The sequence below is a fragment of the Pholcus phalangioides genome, unplaced genomic scaffold, assembly GCF_987345545.1.
Source record: "Pholcus phalangioides strain wild (caught in Gottingen) unplaced genomic scaffold, Ppha-v1.0 ptg000004l_1, whole genome shotgun sequence".
Classification (NCBI taxonomy): Eukaryota; Metazoa; Arthropoda; class Arachnida; order Araneae; family Pholcidae; genus Pholcus; species Pholcus phalangioides.
Genome location: NW_028301597.1, coordinates 19,130,771 through 19,149,970, shown reverse-complemented (window position 1 = coordinate 19,149,970; position 19,200 = coordinate 19,130,771). Strand labels below are relative to the sequence as shown.

The window sequence follows — 19,200 nt, the reverse complement described above, 5'->3', positions numbered from 1 at the left end:
TTGAACCCATGGACCATTATTACATAAATAACTAGCGCCATCTATTCAACTTGTAAGATTTTACTCCGCTGTTTCCTCAAGAAAGTAAATAATTGATTAAACTTTTTTCTTTATAACTCTACACAGTAGAATCATATTGCACAATCATAAGGCCACTTGATCATCTACCAAATAGATCAGTAATACTGTCGCTTTTTATTTCATCATTCTTATTTCTATACTGCACATGTATATAAAAAAAATATATATATATGAAGCAGCATTTCATATCGTTCCTTTCATTTTTGTATATTAATGCATTTGTTTCTTTCAATTCGCAGAACAGGGAACTTCAACCCAAAGAAAAGGTCGAAAATGGATTCAAAACAAAAATCAGCAGCGTCATATTTCCATTCATGAATAGAGCAAATGATTCCGAAACATATCGGCTATCCAGATCTTTCAAATGTTTTCGAGTAGGTATATCTTTATCTTTCCATTTTCTTCACAATTTATTAAATGCATACCTTATGATCAAACTACGGAAAAAAGTGCAGTTTATAATTCTATCATGATACTTGATTGTACGAATTCTTATTTCTACACCTGAGAGCCAAACAAGCTCATTTTGCAGGGGAGGCAAAAAAAATAAAATATACACATATTTCTTTTTACCACGGTGATCAATGGGAGTTGCTATAGTTTGATACTGTCTGTAGCCAGAAATGCTGATGTTTTCGTTTAGTGCTCCATGCCATTGATAAAACACGTTTACATCTAAAAAAAACCTTAATGTAGAATAATAATAAACAATGCAAAATTTGAGTTTTCCTCTGACTCTGTGATATAGAATTTACCATTATCATTCGAGTTGTCAAGATTGCTGTTGTGCCAGCTTTTGGGCCTGACTGCAGTCTGTCTCTATCCGAAATCTTTTCATATTAGGAGGATCATACATCACCAGTAATATTTCATGAATGAACGTGTTTTTAGTCTTTGTGTAATTGGTGCAGCTAATATTTTTCGTCCACGAAAAACGAAATTATAATTTTTCTTATCTCAGAATCTAACAAGAAGTTCAAAATTCCTCCTCAATCAGAGAAAATAATCACATGATTTAATAATATTGATTATTTAATTCGGTTGGGTTATGTAACAATATACAGGGTGCATAGCTAAAACATATGGCACCACAATTTATTGGCGAACCGTTGCTCCCATAGGCATTACTTCCGCTTGGGGAATGTATCCAAATAACGTGTGTACCTTAGATACGTCATTGATATTGCAAGGGGTCATATAGTTATCAAAATAAAAGAACTAACTTTTTTAAAATTAATTATATTAATAATTATTTAAATTTTTATATGGATATCCAATCAGAAAGAAGTTGTTGCCGTCTCTACTTAGCCCCCCAAAAAAGGTGTTTCTAAGTGCAATATTCACTGAAATATTTGAATTAAAAAATTGAGAAAGAATAGCATGAATAAGGTAAAGAAGCGTTGTCCGTAAGTTTTTGTTGTTCTTTCCCAATTTTTCTCCAATTTTAGAACTGAAATATGTCAGTAAATGTTGCACTTGGAGACAGAATTTCGTTTGTTGGCCTCAGAAGAGACAGGGCAATAACTTTCTAATTGGGTTTTTCAGCACTGGTGTCCATATAAAAAGTTTTTATTTTAATTTTAATAACTATACAGCCCCATGTAATATGAATGACGTATTCACGCATTATTTGGGAATTTTTTTTTCTAATTGGAAGTATGTCTCTAGGATCAACAGTTCACCAGTAGGCTATTTCGCGGTTCGCGCTTTTAGCTATGCACCCTCATACATTAAAACATTTTCATAGGGAATACTGCAGGGAATTATTTGTAATATGATTGAGTAATTCGATTAATTGTTTCAAAATTGGAACAATTTTCATGTCATTTTAGTCACATTTGCTAGCTACTCTTCAATTACAATTGTTCGCACAGAAATAAATTTCGTAGTAGGGAGACGTCACCGTCTGCATGAACAAAATATAATTTGTCATTTTGTTTTAGTAGTCGGGATTTGACTCGTGTATCATCGATAAGCGAGATGCTGAGAGCCTATTCCTACTTGGAAGAGAAGAGTTTTTTGGGGAAAATTTTTTCCACAAACATCTTCTTCGAATACATTTCCTACTCGAGTGTGGGACGATGGAAGTTTTGAAACATCACTCATTTATAGGTTTTTAATTTTGCTATTAACTTTTTTCTTTAGGAGAGTGGACATTCTAATATTCGGTGCAGAAATCACGCCATTTCTTATCCAAAGAAAAAAAATGCAAACTTATATGTGTGGCTATGTTCTTATATTCAATAGACCTATTCATTAAATTATTTGTCCATAATGACTTGTTACCTACAGTTTTCGCATTTACATAGCTACTGAAGAATATAGATAGGATTTCAATACAAAACTGACAAATAAACGTGAAAATAGTCATCCAACTATTTATGCTGTTATAAAGTTTGAAAGAATAATCATTATAATAGAAATCAATAGGCTAGCAGAACAAATAATTTAATTTATAACAATTTTACTAAATTGCTGGGGCGTTTACTCTTTTTTAATCAATTAATGCAATGATATCATAAAACCTGATGGCACAATCATCTTATTATGATGATAAACCAATGATACCTATTACATGATTGGTAATCTGTACACCTACTTGTGTATGTTCTCTATACAAATCTACAATTTTAGATCCATCGTCACCAAATTTTGCAAATGGGACACTACTTGAACGATAAGTTACTTTAAAAATTTGTCAGACCTGGGCAAATGCCCAAAACGGGCGAAAAACTGTCGGGCAACAATGGTTTCTGGGATTCAATAATCACTTTCGGAACGTTTATTTTGATTACCGTGGTTCCCTAGCAGTGCGTTTCAGACATGCCTTTACAATGGTTTGCTATTTCTTTAATGCTGCCAGTATTAGGTACATTAGTTAATATGCCTTTATAATGAATGGTTTGTCACTTTTTCAATGCTCTCAGTAATTGAAGAAAACCCGAACACACACAGAGCGCCGAGTATTACAGCTACTATTATATAAATACGCAATACTACTATTATACGTTAAGCTATCAATATACACTGCAGAATTTATCTCATCATATGAATGCAAATGATTATCTCTTGAACACGCATGGCTGTATTAACATTTCTCATCTCACCCATTGATGTACACAATATAAAAATAATGGGAAATTTTCTTTCATTTGCACACAAATTAGAAACTTAGCTAATGTTTTTTATTGAATTTTTCAATAAACTTTGTTAAAAAAATAAAAATTACTAAAAATGGTTCTTTCAGATGGGTTATGTGCAAGAAATGAAGTAGTAAGTTACATTTTATATATTTTGCTAACCGATCGATGGATGCGTACGTTTATGATGCATTTAATTCTTTCAATAAATCATTCATACTACCATAGCATGATCAAAAGAAATAAACAAACTCTTAAATATCTGTTTTGGAAGTATTCACAATTTTCTTAAAATTTTTTTGCTGCACTATTTTTTGAAGCGGATTAGAACCCACATCTCTCTCGTGATTAACGTCGTGACCGTTTAACATGTATTACTCCGCCTAACGGTTAAGGAAAGATTACAGCTGTGTTTAATTCGCAAACATAATACTGTTTTGCCCAAAACAATCTACATGAGCGTGTCGAATATTTCGATTGATTGAAAAAAGTTGCACTTACCGGTGAGAAGAAGACGCCGGTCGTTGATGAATATTATGATGTCATCGCGAGGGAAAAAAGAATAAATGACATGCATCTGTATCGGTGTGTCTCTGCTTGGCAAAGCGCTTCGTTCTCAAACATGGCCGATCTTCATAGGTCAAAAACTGGTTCTGTTGCAGGAGTTCATGAGGGGGGAAAAGAGGAACGCAAGGTCTGTCGGGTAAAATCAGGGCGGATGAGGAGGAAGATCTAGTTCGAAGCCCATTGGGTAAATCTTACCTAATTATGCGGAAAATACATGAATATGAGGGGAAAGTAATGCGAGGAATGTGACCTCCTGAGAAATCTCGGAATTCTAATGAGTACGACTTTTTTTTTCTTTTTTTTTCTCCATGCTTGCCATGACCTTTTCTAGTTTCAGAAAATGCGAACAGATCGGAAAATAAATCTGCTCTTATGGCAAAAAATTATGTTACGATTGAAAAATATGATGCTATCCAAGTATCTAATAATAAGTATCTAAAAATCTTACTTCTCTCTACTTTTCTTTACTTTTCATTTAATTTTTTCTACTTTTACAATTTTTTCGAATAACAATATCCCATTGTTCTTCAATAAATCATCCGAATCTATTAACACCTATTTTTAATCTAAAATTGGAAGACCTTACAAATTATCGATGTTCAAGGGATTGAAAAACTTTCAAATATACAGTTATGCTAATTCATTTCAGTTCTTTCTACGTTTACAATTGTTTTAATCCTCTATATAAACTCACTGAATATGTATAGGCCTATATATTGATAATACTACTAAACCTGAGATGCATATTAATACTTCAATACCCCATTGTCATAGAAAAAATCATCTAAATTATGAATTGTACATTTATAAAAGCAGAAATGTAAATTTAAGAAAAAAATTCGCTGTATAATTAAAAATAATTTTAATTTCCAATTACGTATATTTACATGCGAAGAAAAATAGAGCTCTTAATTTTTTTGATATGTGCCTACAGTAGGCCCAGCCTCTTCATAAACTTAATGATTTTTGATTTAAATATACTGTAGGAGGATAACTCTTTTTTTTTTTAAATAAGAGTGAATTTATATATAAAACTTTTTTTTAACACAAATACAATTTTTCTTTGTGAAATGTATATATTTTTTTCATTTCGCTTTACCTTATGCATTCATCGATTATTGAAATTTCCCTTCAATTTTTTTATTAAAGAAATAATATTTTATTTGACTATGTAAATAATAGCCTAATTGAATAGATTGCAAAATATAATTTAAGATATCGGTATAGAAATATTAAAGCATTATACTAACCATATTAAGTAACCTACAGAATGTCATTATTTTATTTCCCATTTTTGCACTTTTGATCTCAATTTCCAATAGGCATATCCTACATCAATCGCATCAATTTATGTGTACATTGGACATATATAAATCAATCATTCTGTTAATTAGATACATTTCTGTGAATCACAAAGTTAAATAATATTTGTAATTAACTATTCATGTATTTATATATTATTCATTATATTATTCATTTTTTTACCAGTATTACTATTGAACCTGTTAGATGGTATGAATGTGTTTTTTTTCTTTTAATTTGTTTAGAATTTGTCAAAAAGTTGGCTTAAGTCCCATACTTTTTTTGTCAGCCTAATTTAAATTTGAAAAGTGGATTTCCATAAAATGTTACTGTTCATTTGACCCACAACATTACGAAGTTAAAAATTATAAAAAATAAATAACTAAAAAATGTGTCTGAAGTAAACTTCATATACCTCCATATGAAACAGCCTATTTGCAAGTAATCAATTCAGAATAAAAAGTTAGACAGTAGGCTATTGCGGGATAACGGAAAAGTTAAATAACGATAATTAATGCACATCACTTTTTTAATCAAAAAATATAAAGTTTTCGTTAAGGAATCCATCCTTCCCTAATGAAATTCATTGTGTCCCCTCATTTTTCTGTTCTATCAAGCACTTTTGCTACATGGTGATATATTTCTTGTCTTCTACTGCAACTGCACCATAACATTTAATGCTTTAATTCGCATTAGTCATCCACTTTCACTTATTTATTGAATTCATATTCTCAGCATGATAAAGTTCAATTCAATGCATATTGTAAAATTAGATAGTGCCTGGAATGTTAAAATACTGCACTCATATTATCCTGATATTACAGGATTGTATCAACCTACACATCTACAATTTCCTGCCAGAAATAAACAAGCTTTTCTGACCGAATATTGAAGAAATTAAAACATATTTAATTTTCATTATGTTTCATTTTTTCAATTGAGACAAAATAATTCATGTACAAGTATAGGAGGTAAGCCTACTACTTGTATATATATATGCCAAGAATCTTTCATTTATTTATTATTTTTTTTTATCAAAGAAATTAGAAGTTTAAGCAGAACTTTCATAATGTACTGAGTTTCTTCTTTATGAAATTCAAATAAAATCAGTTTATTTTTTCGCCATGAAACTCACCAAAAGACTGAAAATGAGTTTGCATTTCTTTTTAGAAACAAGATTGTTGAGGCCAACAAATACATACATAGGCTCATGAAAATGTTTGTGATAGTCTGTTCAATCATTAGCAATGAGCATGAAAAATTTCTTGCAAAGGTAATGTGCTTTTTTTCCTCTCTCGCTTTAATTAACGTTGTGTTATATGAATATCTTATATTACAGGGTAGGGTAGTAAGGAAAGTCCTTAAGACGCATTTTACGGGTTAATTGTTAATCCCAGAGGCATACTTCGAATTAGAAAAATTATCCAAAAACGTTTTGACCTCAGGTAGGTTACTCATATTGCAGAGGGGTATACACTTATTAAAATCAGTATATCAAAAACTAACTTTTTATACAGACACTCTGTTCTTGCCCAACCACGTGTAGAAGAAGCTATATTTACATAAGTAATGCATTTAGTAAGTATAAAAAAAATTTAGTGAAGTGATTCCATTGTATTTTGCATGACCGGATAAGAGGATCTACCACTCAAGTGCATATTTTCTTCCAAGTTCCAAGGTATGCACTTAGAATTGACTGACTGTTCAACCCTATGTCTAACATTTTTTTCAATTGTTTATGTTCGATATCGTTGAGTGAGGAATGATAACGTTGCAAGTGGAAAATAGGAATAGTAATTACTACTAGTATGATTACTATCAGCTACTATTCTAAATCGGAATAGTAATTCTAACACTTTTAATCCTGACGCACACAAATGGCAATATTAATTTTCAAAATTTTGTACTTTGTCAGAGTGTCATCATCTACTAGATTAATTTGACTTTTTTTTCGAGAAACATATTAAAGATCCATAATAAATAAGCTGTATATATGCAAAAAAAGAGAGGAAAAAATACACGCCACATGTATGAACTGCAGATTTTTTTCCGATTTTCAAATATCGGTCAATCGGTCAACCACAGATATCGGTGGGATTTAAATCATTAAATTTATAATTAAAAAAAAAGAAATATCAAGCTTTTCACGAATAGTAAAATATTATTTAAATCGTACAATGGCAATGACTGAGAGCTAGATACCATGAGGCATGTGCAGTGAAATGACTGCTATTCGCAACGACATGCATAAACTCAATTACCATCGACATCTATGAAAAAAAAACAACAATTCACACACTCTTAATATGATTACAACTGCTTCTTTTAATGAAAATAGCTGAATGAATTGGACTTCTGTATCTTTATTCGTAATACGATCAGTAAAATTATAATTAATAAAATAATTATTAAAATTTTCCGAATCCTATTTCGAATGATTCAACGAACCAACCCGCGATTGTGTGTGTGTTATAGATCATTTACTGAATTGCATGGATATGTCAATTTTCCTTTAATATCATGATAAAAGAACTAATCTTTTAAAATCAGATACACTTAAATTCTTAGAAGACAGAGTCAAATAGCATAAGCTCATTCTCACTGAAGAGAGCATAGATTGAAAAAAACTCATCATGTGATTTTGTTTTTTACATTTTTAATCACAATTTTGAACTTTACTCACATTAACATTATGTATTTCGGTATAAAATATATATATATCAGTCAGGCGAAAATGCACAAACAAAAACTGTCTTGTTTTCTTGAAATGATCGAATTATAATTCAATAGTAAAGCATTGGTAACTAAATTTGTGCTAGCTAGAACAGTGGATAAGTAGTTATAAGAGTAGCCTACGGTGGTATCATTATCGATGTTTTGCCTAAAACCCAGTAGCTAGTTTCAAAAAATGTACCCAAATCCGGTAATTTTTTTATTTGCGATAAAGTGAAATTTTAAACGCAATTTATTTTTAATACTATCGATAATTTTCCATCACATTATATTTTGCCAAAAAAACTATCAACTATTAATAGGCTTATTGGATGGTGATCACGATATTGATTACGTACTTATGGAATCGAATTGTTTTCTTCATTTCTTCATGAAAATAACTTGTCAAAATTAAGTTTGGATGAATTCAAAAATTAAAAAGTAATTTTTTAATGAGTTTTTTTTCTAAAACAATTTAGTCAACTTGAAAGAAATTTTAAATTGAATGTACAGTATTTAGGAAAAAAAACTTACCATACCGGTTTATTTAGCTTGATTTATTTCATTCTTTCATGCAGAGATTTCATTTGATAAATTCAGTTGGGTCTGATTATAACAATCTTCCGATCACTTATTCAACTGAAAACAAAAAAATTAATTATTGCAGATATCATTTGCAGAGAAATGAATGCATAAAATGCGAATCCAATTGATTCAAAATTTTTAACTGTAAACATTTAGTACTCACAAAACTAAAAAAAAAATTAACATATGCTTTGTGAATTTTTTAGGGTCTACTAAGAAATAACAGAAGCTCAAGGGAGATAATATGATATATTAAATATGATAATATGAGATATATGGGTGAAAAATGATTTATTCATAGTTATCATAGTGCAGTATGTTTTCTAAAAGTAGCGTCTGAAGTGTTTTAAACCTGTGGGTGCTCATCTTAATCTTCATTTGATTTTGAAAATAATTTCGTGGGTGCTCTAGCACAAACAGCGCCACCGGTTCTGACGCCATTGCTTTCCAAGCAGAAGCTCGCTTTAAGATATATTTGAACATATCAGCTATTCGATACACATAGTTCTCATCTTATTGGTTTCGCTAAAATTTGAAATTCACAGCAAATATGAAAAATTTTAGTGCATAAAATATATCACACATCTACTGTAGGAATATTTTTAATTTATGTGTATTTTCAAATTTTCAAAAAAGCGGGAACAGAAATAATTTATGAGTTTCACAACTTCTGTTGCATTTCAAAATGCTTTTGTTGAAATTTAAAAATTCGTTAATTTATTTTCCTTATTTCTTCATCGAGTGTCGTTTTCCTAGTGAAAGAAATCGTTGAAAAAAAATACGATTATTTTTATTTTTAAAAATTATTTTTTAAACATAATATGGGGGTGAAATAAAATAATTTAATCACGAAAGAAATTTGCTTGCTCTATCTTAATGGTAGTTTTTCTTATGTATGCTCAACTTCAAATACAAATACAAATAAATACAAAAGCCCCAACAGACAAAATGCCCAACGAGGTGGCTGGAAAAAGATACCCTTAAAAATATGGATGTCAATATATATCTAAACTATATAAAAAAAATAGTCAAATTTTTATATCATTATATAAAAATATATAATATCAGATATATAAAATCGGATATAAAAGAATCGTATCTGAAAAGTACATAAACTTGATGGATACGAAGAAGGAAAACTCAATTCAGTCTGGACACTGCAACGTACAAAAATATTGTTTGGTTTGTGTCTTGAGAGTAGTTAATCAATTTTTTCTTTCAATTTTTTTTTCAAATGCATTAAAGGAAACATATTAAGTGGGTTATTATTTTCATGCAAATTGTATTATTTATCAAAATTCCTATTTAAGCTTTTTTATTGACCAAACTTAAAAATGCTATATTTATTAATAGAAATCTTTCAAATAGGCCTACGTTCAATATGATGACATAACAAGAACATATTGCAGTTTTTTGTATAGCCCACATACAGTGTATAAATTTATCATAGCTCTACACATTGCAAATAACTTTCACTACAACAGACATTGAAAATTTCTTATTCTGACTCGATAAATTGATAGAAAACGAGTTCTGTAGTGTTCATTGTAAATATCTTGACATAAACTTGTAGAGGTATCAGCTACATTTCAATATGTGTTTTAACTGTGAGAATATTTTCTTAGTTGTGTTTTTGCGCATAATCTTGTGATTATAAGAAATGCACAGAAAGAGATAGAGAGAAATATTCTCGGTGTTATTGCATTGTTTTTGTCTTGCAAATAAGGAAGAAAGAAAGTTCTGTATGTTTACCTTTGCATATGTTCGCGACAAACGCATTCAGAATATCTGATGTCGTGGCTGTTTCAAGGTGACAGTCTCTAACGTGTCACGAATCATATCTGAGAAGTGCATTCACTTCAAGGATACGCAAAAGAAAAACGTAAGACAGTCTAGACACTAAAATATACATATTGTTTGTCTTGAATACATTTTTTTTTTTGCAAATGCATTAAAGAAAGCATGTTAAGTGGGTTATTATTTACGTGAAAATTGGATTATTTATTGGAATACCTATTGGAGCTTTCACTATGGACCATACTTAAAAGTGCAATATTTATTAATAGAAATCCTTCGAATAGGCCTACTGTTATTAAGTTGTGTGTGTATGATCATGTCGAGATTAATACCAAAGGAATATCATGGAAGTGGACATATCATGATAGTAGGCCTATAGAAAATTATGCAGTAGAGAAAAAATTAATTAAAGAGAGAACATATTGAATGATTCAATTATGTACATTAACATTAAAACGAGTTAAAGTTTTTTTTTCTCATAATTTTCCTTAATAGCTTTACTATAGTAGGCCTATTACATTTGGATTTTCTGATAAAATAAACTTTATTTGCGTCAAGGGTACACAAAGAAAATCTATCATCTGGTGATATTTTTATATGTGTATTTAAATGCGTACAATCTTATTATCATGGATCGGAATAGTCGATAACAATCTTTTTCTATAGAAGTGTGATATTTTCAAGAATGTTTGTCTAAATTACTATGTTTAATGATAATAGTTAGTCTAGTACTAAGTTTTTCAAGATCTTTTTTTTAAATTACAAAAATTACAATCGTTATCACAACAAATTTTAAAAATTTTACCCTATATGAAAACGAATAAGATGTTCTTAGTTGAAAAAAAAGGCTTCCAAATCAACAAATCAGCTTTCGAGAATGCAGTCGTAGACCTATACTGTAATCCTCAGTATCAGTATCTTTAAGAAGTGAAACGAACGCAAAAAAAGCCAGATTTTTCAAAAAGAATTTTTGGATCTAAGGCACAATTGGAATTAGTTTTAGTTGATCAGTTGTTAAATGAATGCAAATAATAAATCTTGCAAAATCTAGAATCCATCATCTTAAGAATACGTATGCAGAGTTAAGTTATTAATTTTGTAAATGTAACGGATAAGCCGGTTGTAAGATAAATTAATACAATTGAAAGATTCACAATTGCTTAATATGCTAAATAACTTTTTCATTCTCCTCTAGCTCTTAGTTGATCGACAGTCAAGTACAGTAATTGAGATTCTAGAAATGTTGAAACACATTAAACATCACACGATGAAAATAACACTTATTCACTCACGTTAAAATTATAATGAGTTTGAAATGAAATAGATACATAGTGAAACATCTAATATTGTATCAGTAGATGATAAATTTTATTTATCAATGCTTTAAGAGTATGTGCGATGTTAACCTCATATCTTGGAAGTGTAATATATTTTTTGAGCTCTTCCAAGCTCAATTTGTTCCGAAATTTTATGGTAATATTAAATGTTGATTTTTTTTTTTAACTCTTACTTTTTTATAATCAGATTCTTTTAAAATATGATAGCTTTAGTTAAAGAAGTTTGAAAATACCTAAAAAACTGTTTTATTCACCATATGATGTAGCTTAATTATAATGATTAACTTAATATTAATGACTGTTATTTGTTTATCACTATGGAATTGATTTTCCAAAGCAGAATTTTTTTTCTTTTTCAAATAATTAAAAAAACATAAACTGGTTTTGCTTTAGAAAAAATCATTTAAAATAACAAAAAACACCAACAAAAAGATATCAAAATACGGTGGGCCTACATATTCTTCAAATGCATGGTGGTCCAGAAGTCTTGATATGATTAGAAGGGGAAAAAAAATCTAACAAATATAGAGACAAACTGCTCGAAGCATTTGAAAGAGAAGGCTTCAATGTGTTGGTTTTTTTTTTATTCACTGAAAAATTTCTTCATGCACACCTTAGTGACACGGAAGATGTCAATTCTATACAGCATTCCTTGTCATGTTATTATAATGGAAGTAAAATGGAGAGGAAAAATAACTTTTTTAAAATAATTTATTAATTTTATTTCGGTTGGGCTGTATTGCCCCTACTTTCTAATTGATTTTGTCGATTCTTTCATATCTGTACTGGCATTAAATTCTGGGTAGTCCAGAAGTCCTGACCTGCTTTGAAAAATATATTTTTAAAAAATGTTGAAGATAGAGACAAACAGCTTAAAGCATTTGAAAGAGAAGGTTTCAAAGTTATTTTTCTATTTCCATGCGTTTTAATACTTTCCTCACTTCTATTCTTTGTAACACCCATGTTACACATAACATGGCAAGAAATGAGGCTTGACATCTGCGTTACTAAAGGTGCGCACGTAGATATTTTTTGTAGTAAATATTAAAAAAAAAACAAAAAAAAAAACTTTAAAATCTTTAAAATCATTCAAATGCTTTAAACTGATTGTCTTCATCTTCAGTAGATTTTTTAAATATATTTTTTTTCAAATCATGTCAGAACTTCTGGACAACCGCATTATCGATTAATTTCAATTGTTTTTTTGTATAACCTGGCATTAACTATTCTGATAATAACAAGAGAAATCGTATAAATGATCCTACTTCTGTTATTGACGTGTTAAAACCTTTTGTTTTGATACGTAGACAAATAAAAAAAAATTTGTTATCGAGACAATTCATCAAAAAACGAATCTCAGTATTTACAATAGAGTATAACTTTTTTTTCTATTTTAATTCTTAGCATCACCGGATCTGATGACGAATGAGGACAGTCGTAGATGATGATGATGAAGGACAGAAGAAAATACAAAGGCTTCCTCCAACGAGTCCATCTTTATCCCTCGCCCTAAGCAATTACCTAAATGAATGTTCAGACCCATCATTGGATTGTCAGTACAGCAGCTATATTTCGATAATGCTTAGTGGGTGGGGTTTCGGCAAAGTTTCTGAAGAACTGATAATTGATTATAGACCCTGCAGCCAAGAATTATTTTCCGACGTTTTATAATTATCGCATGTGCACTTGGAAATACAACAGTAACGTGTATACAGTTCAACATGTTATTTTTCCCATTTCAAAAATTCTATTTGGTGAAATTGAATTTTATTTTCCTTTGGTAAGATTTTAATGAATACGCATGTTAAAGGTGAGGACTTTTCATTATGAACTTTTAATTAATCAAAACTTTTCTTACGTAATATCAATTATATACTGATACCACAAACTATTATGAAAACAGATTTTTCGTAAACATTTTTGATTAGTTTCATAATATTTGTACATTTATAATATTTAATGAATATTGCGGTACCCTTGTTTTTATTTTGTATATTATGATGAGCCAGAGAAGGGTGTGAAATTCTTTCGTTCACATAATTATGTTAGTTCGTTTAAGAAAAATTCAGTTTGTAAAAAATCGTAACAGTTGCATACAACCACAATATTCATTTCAAAATTAAATTCGGATGGAGATTAGCCTATTGTTCCTTATAATATATCCAGTTGGTTTGATCACCAAAAGAACAATTTTTCGTTGCATCATAAAATACTATATCGATTGAAATAACTCCAATTTCTATAAAAACTTCTGTAATTCAAGAAATTAGTGAAGCACAAATTTGTAATTTTTCACCCTAAATTTTACTTATTTTATAGTTGCAACTTCTATATATATATCGACAAATTTCTCATATATTCAGTTTGATAACTTCTTGCAAAAACGTGTTCGACAATATGTCCCAATAATAAAATATAGAGCACTTGAAATAAATAAATATTAGATAACTTTTTTATGTTTAGAAATTCGTATAAATATTCAAGTGCATACAATCAGCAGATTTTTGTCTTGAAAGGGAGCACATGCTCATTGAAATTTTGTCTTTACAAGTTATTATTTACCAAGAATTTTCAACACTATTTGAATCGCGTCTTTTTCGATCATCATCTCAGAACACCTAAAATGAAACTCTGAAATATGCTCAAACTAAAGTCAACGTGATTCCAATCTTTGAAATTAAATTTAATTGTTTGATTCGGATGTCAAGAAATGCTCGTTAGTAGGAAATCGAGCATAAATAGTCTATCGAGGTCTCTCAGATGCTTAAATCAGCTCTGCTTTGTTCACGAGCAGCGAGATAAAATATGTCGTTGCTATATGAGCTAAAATTGTGAGAAATTTCATCATTCGCTTCGCAGAATAAATTAAATAACCATGAAACTTGGATAGCATAGATCTGCTCAGTGATGTAGACTTATTTCAAAACTAGAACTGGTCTTTTTAAGGCCTTTTAGTTGGGAAATCTTATCTACTTGCAAAGCAAATTAAGTTATGATTGACAAATTAAAGTATAACTGACTAATTTCTAGTTTATCATAGCAGAATATTACTTGTTTTTTTATCTGAATTTTAAAATTCTAGTTGTTTGATTTTTGTATTTCTGATAGCACAGTGGGTATACTAAGGTTGTATCAGTATTGGCTATGAAAGTAAATTTTTGCCGAACAATAAATTGCGTGCATATATTAGCATACTTACTCATAGTTAACTTAAGAATCCATAAATATTTATTTCATATCATACTTGAAAAAAAATCTCTTCTGTTTCTCTCACCCACATTATCGAATTATATTACTCCACATTGCTGAACTCATATTATCACCAAAAATATTAACAAATCTTAGTTGTTTAAAAAAACAAATGAATGTCAAGTGACATAAAGAAATGAGTGAATAAAATTATCAATCATAAATTGGTTTTATAGATTTTTTTAATGTGTAGGTGGAATTTAAACCTAGTGTGTAAAATCTAGTGTGACTAGTATGTCTTAGTTATATTTCATAAGGGATATGATTAGGAAGTTGTATGGTTCTCCAGTAGGCTACTAATCGTTATAATCATAATCAGAATGATATAAGCCGACTATATAACTTTAATAATGTAATTCAGTGTGAAAAGAAACATTTAATCTAAAAACCCACTGTTTAACAGAATTAAAAAGTTAATCTCACAAAAAAAAATTTTCACCTTCCCGTACCTTGCAATAACTGAGACGAAAAGGTTTCCCGCTGAGTTTTGAAACATTGTCTCATTATTATTCATGACATTTTTTGTTTATCCCACTTTTTTTGTTCTGTAGGAACAATGGTTAATCCAGCTCATGATTATGCTCACGCAAACATAAGTTCAGTGCCCCTAAGCACCTTTTTATTTGAAGTTCTACGAAAAATCTTAAAATACAAGGGTATTTTTTTCCATCTTTAGACGATAGCAGTTTTCATTTGAATCTGTCTGGAAGCGGCTAATGATTTTACGATTAGTACGCCCAGTCTTCAAGCACGTACACGTACATACGTTTTTCACCAGATAGTTGGCTGTTGCTTCTCTCTGAATGTCAATGATCTTATAGCACGTATTCTCAAATTTATTCTGAATGAATTTTAAATTCCTTCTGAAAGTGTGAAAAATTTCATCATTGGCTATAGTAGAAAGTTACAAACACTGCAGCTGAAATGATCTAGTTTTACAGTTTCAGTATTGCTAATAAAAGTTAAATTTGGGATAATAAGGCAAATAATGAATCTGAGAACTTCCTATAATTTATTTAAATTCATAAGTCTCACAACTATTTTAACAAATCTCAGTGTTTTAAAAATATTGATATGAAAATAAAATAAGAGAATTAAACGATAGAAATATCAAATATAAATTGGTTTATAAATTTCTTAAAGGGTTAGTAATCTACGAGAGGAGCGAAATTGAAAATTTAAATGAAAAAATTAAACTAATGATTGAAATTAGATACAGCCTACCATTATATTTTTCCTTTATTCGGAAGTTACTAGTCGGATTTCAGTATTATAATCACAATCGTTGTAATCATAATGGTAGGCTGATTAAAATTATTTTCGATTATAACGATGAAATCAGTGACCTCGTTGGGCATTTTGCTTCTTGTGGCCTTGTATTTTTATTTGTATAAATATTAGACTCCGTGTCTTTTTCATTGAAATATAGGAAAATATTTGAAATTAAAAGAAAATATTCAGATGAGAATTTTATAGCTGTTCATTTGTTTGAGTTTTCTTATTTCTGAGCCTTAACAAAAAAGCCATACATTGTAGTTATTTAATATTGAGTTTCCGCCTTTGCCATTGTATAAGTCTTATATTATTATTGTAGGCCTACACTAAGTTTTGTTTCATTAAAATCGCTGGGAAAATACTCAAACAGATTTCTGTTTTGATTGAATGGAATAACTACTTACTTGCTACCACAAATGGCCGCTGATGTCACTTTGCGTAATCAAAGCTTCATTTAAATGACGTCATTACCTTATCTACCTGAAAGAGAAAAATATTATGTAGTAAACATTTTTTTCCCATTTGATTGATAAAAATGTGGAATATATACGTTAAGTGGTAATTCATCAAAGAATAAAAGTGAAAAATTGAATGTGTATGTACAGTCATAGGCGTACACGGAATTTTCTCAGGGGGTTTCAGATTTTTTTCCTTTTGAGGGGGGTTATATTTTTTTTCCTGCAAAATAACACTATAATCTTGGCTGGGGGGGGGGGGGGTTTCCTAACCCCAAAACCCCCCTTTGCGTACGCCAATGTGTACAGTAAGCTTGTTGTAATATTGAATCTACGTTTGGTATGCGCTTTTCTCTTTCATCTCAGATACTCTTAAAGATTAGGCTTAGAAAATTAATAGAGCTAATAACAATTTTAATTTTGATTCTAACTACTGTAAACGCACTCCCACACTCATTCTGTAGTAAAGGGTGGCCGAAATTGCCGACCTCTTAAAAAAAAAATTAAAAAAACATCTATTAAAGATAGAGAAAAATGGGTTAAAAAAAGCATTTGAAAGGAAAGGTTTCAAACATTTTATTTTACTCACTACAGAATTTTTACATTCACACCTCAGATTTTACATTCTCTCCACCTTGAGGACGCCAAGCCTATATAGCATTTCTTGCCATGTTATTTGTAACGTGGGTGTTGCAAAGAATAGAAATGAAGATTTGGGAAGGAAATTAAAAATATAAAAAAATCTGAAACCTCCTCTTTTAAATGCCTTAAGCCATCTATATTTTGGGGAAAAAATGTTACATATTTTTTCACACCAGGTTAGGACTTCCAGACCACCCAGAATTTTACGCAAGTACAAGTATGAAAAAATTAAAAAAAAAATCCGCGAATTGAATGAAAAAGTTCGGTGGCAACAGCCCAACAGAAACAAAATCAATAAATTATAATATATATATATATATATATATATATGTAGTGTGTTATATATAAAAAAGTGTATATATATATATATATATATATATACACTTTTTTATACAAATACAAGTGCCACAACAGGCAAATTGCCCAACGAGGTGACTGAAAAAATAATGGTGGCCCATAAAAAATGTTGATGTCAAATATAACCAAAATACAGCAACCTAGTATAAAAGCGTATACCAGTGATTCTCAACCTTTTTAAGCCATCGGCCCGGTTTCATTCATTTTTGTGTGTCAGAGGCCCGTTTGAACACACGACCAACGGAAATGAATGAAGAAAAATGAAACGGCTAATTACTCGCGGCCCGGTATAAATGATATCAGGGCCCGGTACCGGGTCGCGGCCCAGCGGTTGAGAAACATTGGCATATATCACTAAAATAATAATAATAATTAATAATATATAATACACTGCTCATAAAAAAAATAATATGGTTGTCTTACTCTCAGTATAGATAGCTTCTCGATTTATCCCACTATGTTAATTGTACTTCTTTTCAAACGTGTCAATTGTGTTAGAATTTACTACCCGTGGAGGTAAGCTATTCCATTTATTAAAACCCTATTAGAGGAAAAACTCCCTGTGACACCACAACCTAGAATTGTCCCTTACCAATCGATACTTTAAAACTAGTCATGGCCCAGGCTTTGTCCCTTAGGGGATATAAGCCATTTACCCCGAAGGGTTGAGCCACGCTGGACACCACACCAATCGATACTGGTATCCCCTTGTCGAAGTAGTCGATTGACGATTTATTAATAACTCATAGTCCATTTTATCCATCCAGTTGAAAATTTTACAACACTTCGATCATATCCCCCCGATATCTGCGTTCCTCCAATGTAAACATCCATTTTAAGTAAAATCCATTTTACTTCTATTCCTTGTAACACCTCTGTTAGAAACAATATGGCAAGAAATGCGAAGATATGACGGGCAGTCCGCAGGCTGACTTGAAAATTCAATTCCGCTGGATGAAAATTATTTAATTGTATGTAACTAATATTAATGATATTCATAGGTTTAAATAAAAAATTAAGCCCACATATACTTTAAATGTACCGGTCCGTCGGATTGTTTCATGAATTTTAGTGGCCCTTGGGCTCAATAAAGGTGAGAAACGTTGACTTGTGAAACAATCAATTTAATGAACGGAATTTTTTTTACTTATAGTTTAGTGAAAGATCGGATTAGAGGAACGCCGATCGCGTAAAAGAGGTTATACTGTTCTATAATTTAAATAGAACAGCCTACGGAACCCCAAATTCAAGTTCACGACACAGCCTCTTTTCAATTGAAGGAATTTAATCATAATAAATCAATTGAATAAATTATAAAAAGGGAAAATAATTATAAGAAACAATTTTTTAAGGTAACAAAGCACAGAAATTTCAGGGAATAAAAAAAATTAGATTAAAATGGACAGTCGAAAACATTTTTAATAATTTTTCTTACGATGAGAGAAAACTGATGGATTATTGGGTCTCACGAGCAGAGAACGTCGGGAGGAATAAAACTGAGTGCCATCCTCCGTTTCAGAGTGTTCGAATTCCAATGTTATGCTTGAAAGCATAGACGTTCAAAATATGCTTTAAGCTTAATTTCTGGGTAAATTAAAATTTGCGTTCTAATCAACATACTGATATGATGTAACGGGAATACTCAAATACTAAAATACTCAAGAGTAAAATATATAATTTCATAAATTTAATAATTATTTT

At 30.3% G+C, this 19,200-nt stretch overlaps 1 long non-coding RNA gene across 1 annotated transcript in view; it reads left to right on the top strand.

Annotated features, from left to right (window-relative positions):
• Positions 1-329: 329 nt before the first annotated feature.
• The window catches only part of LOC149086713 (uncharacterized), a 50,672-nt gene continuing 31,801 nt past the window's right edge, over positions 330-19,200 (top strand). Inside the window, exons 1-3 of the long non-coding RNA XR_016192563.1 lie at positions 330-455; positions 6,261-6,363; positions 12,926-13,331. This is a non-coding gene — a long non-coding RNA (uncharacterized LOC149086713). The remainder of the gene's footprint in view (positions 456-6,260; positions 6,364-12,925; positions 13,332-19,200) is intronic.